The sequence below is a fragment of the Drosophila suzukii genome, chromosome Y, assembly GCF_043229965.1.
Source record: "Drosophila suzukii chromosome Y, CBGP_Dsuzu_IsoJpt1.0, whole genome shotgun sequence".
Taxonomy (NCBI): Eukaryota; Metazoa; Arthropoda; class Insecta; order Diptera; family Drosophilidae; genus Drosophila; species Drosophila suzukii.
The window spans coordinates 448384-452500 of NC_092085.1; the positions used below are offsets into that span (position 1 = coordinate 448384).

General features: G+C 38.8%; 1 non-coding gene across 1 annotated transcript in view; it reads right to left on the reverse strand.

Annotated features, from left to right (window-relative positions):
- Positions 1-306: 306 nt before the first annotated feature.
- LOC139353805 (large subunit ribosomal RNA) overlaps positions 307-4117 on the reverse strand; it is a 3970-nt gene continuing 159 nt past the window's right edge. Inside the window, exon 1 of the ribosomal RNA XR_011604945.1 lies at positions 307-4117. This exon is cut by the window's right edge and continues 159 nt beyond it. This is a non-coding gene — a ribosomal RNA (large subunit ribosomal RNA).

The following is a 4117-nucleotide window of genomic DNA, read 5'->3' on the forward strand; positions in this document are numbered from 1 at the left end:
GAGGAGCAGACACCAACCAACCAACCGCTGCTACCATTGGAGGAACATATACTTACTTTTATATATGTCCTCTTTACTTGCATTATCAAAATACCATAGGAATATTTATACATGGAATATGTTTGCCACTTTATCATCGCGTCACTAATAAAGATGACGATGCATTTTGTTTGTTCAATATTTATTTATAATAATATATTGATTTTTTTATAGGTCTCTTATATTACTAGACCTTTTGCTAACCACAAAGTGGCGCGCCGTTGCAAGCAAGCATAAATTATTATGCCGCTTGCAACATCTTTATTATCGAATCATCAAGCAAAGGATAAGCTTCAGTGGATCGCAGTATGGCAGCTGCTCAACCACTTACAACACCTTGCCTGTTACAAAAGTCGTTTACAATTGATTCTAGGCTTTGTCATTGTATTAAATAATGCTTTTATATGTAACTAGCGCGGCATCAGGTGATCAAAGATCCTCCCAATTTACTATGTTACAAATTACATTGGCATCACATCCATTGTCGTTTATAAAGTAAATTATAAACTTTAAATGGTTTAGAAGCCATACAATGCAAATTGCCCCTTATTTATCATTGCAGTCCAGCACGGATACGACCTTAGAGGCGTTCAGGCATAATCCAACGGACGTAGCGTCATACCACTGTTCGCTCGAACAAGTATTGTGCCATTGGTCCGTACCTGCGGTTCCTCTCGTACTACGCAGGAATGCTGTCGCAACAACGTTTTGTCATTAGTAGGGTAAAACTAACCTGTCTCACGACGGTCTAAACCCAGCTCACGTTCCCTTGCATGGGTGAACAATCCAACGCTTGGTGAATTTTGCTTCACAATGATAAGAAGAGCCGACATCGAAGGATCAAAAAGCGACGTCGCTATGAACGCTTGGCCGCCACAAGCCAGTTATCCCTATGGTAACTTTTCTGACACCTCTTGTTAAAAACTCTTTAAACCAAAAGGATCGATAGGCCGAGCTTTTGCTGTCCCTGTGTGTACTGAACACCGAGATCAAGTCAGCATTTGCCCTTTTGCTCTATGTGTGGTTTCTGTCCGCACTGAGCTGGCCTTGGGACACCTCCGTTATTATTTGAGAGATGTACCGCCCCAGTCAAACTCCCTACCTGGCAATGTCCTTGAATTGGATCATACCTGAGTAATTGGAGTTATACCAAATTTTCAAATCAAAAATACATAAATGCACCGTTTTATTAAAGAATTTGTTTGCGATTATATAACAAACTCGTGATACTTTGATCAAGAAGCTTGCATCAAAACCCAATACCATAAGATATAATAAATATATCCGTATAATGGCTAGGAAATGATACACGTTCCATTTAATCAAGTAAGTAAGGAAACAATAAGAGTAGTGGTATTTCATTGGCGATACCAAACCGAAGTCTAATATCTCCCACTTATTCTACACCTCTTATGTCTCCTTACACTGCCAGATTAGAGTCAAGCTCAAAAGGGTCTTCTTTCCCCGCTAATTATTCCAAGCCCGTTCCCTTGGCTGTGGTTTCGCTAGATAGTAGATAGGGACAGTAGGAATCTCGTTAATCCATTCATGCGCGTCACTAATTAGATGACGAGGCATTTGGCTACCTTAAGAGAGTCATAGTTACTCCCGCCGTTGACCCGCGCTTACTTGAATTTCTTCACTTTGACATTCAGAGCACTGGGCAGAAATCACATTGTGTCAACACCCGCTAGGGCCATCACAATGCTTTGTTTTAATTAGACAGTCGGATTCCCCAAGTCCGTGCCAGTTCTGAATTGATTGTTAATTGATAATCGTTATAATTAATAAGAACTAATTGGTTTAACCCAATTAGTATTCTTAAAAATTTTAGCAAGAAAGTTCCACAATTGGCTACGTAACTAAACTATCCGGGGAACAAGTGACCAACATAAATGCCAGACACTCTATTTACCCAGAACGAGCACATAAACCATGTTATTGTTTCCCAATCAAGCCCGACTATCTCAATCTTCAGAGCCAATCCTTATCCCGAAGTTACGGATCTAATTTGCCGACTTCCCTTACCTACATTATTCTATCGACTAGAGACTCTTCACCTTGGAGACCAGCTGCGGATATTGGTACGGCCTGTTGAGAAGTTTGCGTGTCCCCACCATAAATTTTCAAGGTCCGAGGAGAAAATATCGACACAACAGTATATGTCATGCTCTTCTAGCCCATCTACCATATCTCTCTGCGAAAGACTTCCATGGTAGTACGGCTATAAAACAGAAAAGAAAACTCTTCCGATATCTCTCGACGGCTTCTTTATGGTCGTTCCTGTTGCCAGGATGAGCACGAGGCCCATATTTAATAACAAACGGATACTCAACAGGTTACGGAATTGGAACCGTATTCCCTTTCGTTCAAAATTATTCAAGTATATTAATTAGCTTGATTTATATAATATAATATATTTGTATGGCATTTGTGTTTTACTTGAAAATTTTCGGCTTTCGCCTTGAACTTAGGACCGACTAACTCGTGATCAACCACTGTTCACACGAAACCCTTCTCCACTTCAGTCCTCCAAGGTCTCATTCGATTATTTGCTACTACCACCAAGATCTGTACCAATGGCAGCTCCATGCAGGCTTGCGCCAAACACTTCTACGCATACCATTGTACCTTCCTACTCACTAAAGTTTCAAAATTTATATCACAAGTAATATAAATCATCTACTTTAGCGGTAATGTATAGGTATACAACTTAAGCGCCATCCATTTTAAGGGCTAGTTGCTTCGGCAGGTGAGTTGTTACACACTCCTTAGCGGATTTCGACTTCCATGATCACCGTCCTGCTGTTTTAAGCAACCAACGCCTTTCATGGTATCTGCATGAGTTGTTAATTTGGGCACCGTAACATTACGTTTGGTTCATCCCACAGCGCCAGTTCTGCTTACCAAAAGTGGCCCACTGGGCACATTATATCATAACCTTGAACTTCATATCAAGAAAGTTAAGGTTCTTACCCATTTAAAGTTTGAGAATAGGTTAAGATCGTTTCGACCCTAAGGCCTCTAATCATTCGCTTTACCAGATAAGATTATTTTATATAACATTAAAATGCACCAGCTATCCTGAGGGAAACTTCGGAAGGAACCAGCTACTAGATGGTTCGATTGGTCTTTCGCCCCTATACTCAATTCTGACAATCGATTTGCACGTCAGAACTGTTTCGGTCTTCCATCAGGGTTTCCCCTGACTTCAACCTGATCAAGTATAGTTCACCATCTTTCGGGTCACAGCATATATGCTCAAGGTACGTTCCAGTTAGAGGCATAAATAATATAAATATCATTATACATAACTATATAGAACGCCCCGGGATTGTGTTAATTAGCTATAAATAGTTAAAAAACTAATCCCATTATTAGTCAAGTTAATTACGCTATTAGGTTTATATCCCAATAACTTGCACATATGTTAGACTCCTTGGTCCGTGTTTCAAGACGGGTCCCGAAGGTATCCTGAATCTTTCGCATTGTTAATCATACAAGTGCATATAATAAACACAAAAATCAATGATAATTATGCCATTATATAATTCCGAAAAATTAACGCACTGTATTCATATAAATCTATCAGCACTTTATCAAATTAATAACATTTATTCTGTGTTAAAATGCAAGCAAATTAATTTGAATAAACTATAAGTTATATTTTATGATAAATTTTGTATGCTAATAGATTACAATGTCCTTATATGGAAAAAATGCACACTATTATCATAATATTGTTTAAATATTACAATTTTAATGATGAATTTTCCATAACGGATATTCAGGTTCATCGGGCTTAACCTCTAAGCAGTTTCACGTACTGTTTAACTCTCTATTCAGAGTTCTTTTCAACTTTCCCTCACGGTACTTGTTTACTATCGGTCTCATGGTTATATTTAGTTTTAGATGGAGTTTACCACCCACTTAGTGCTGCACTATCAAGCAACACGACTCTTTGGAAACATCATCTAGTAATCATTAACGTTATACGGGCCTGGCACCCTCTATGGGTAAATGGCCTCATTTAAGAAGGACTTAAATCGTTAATTTCTCATACTAGAATATTGACGCT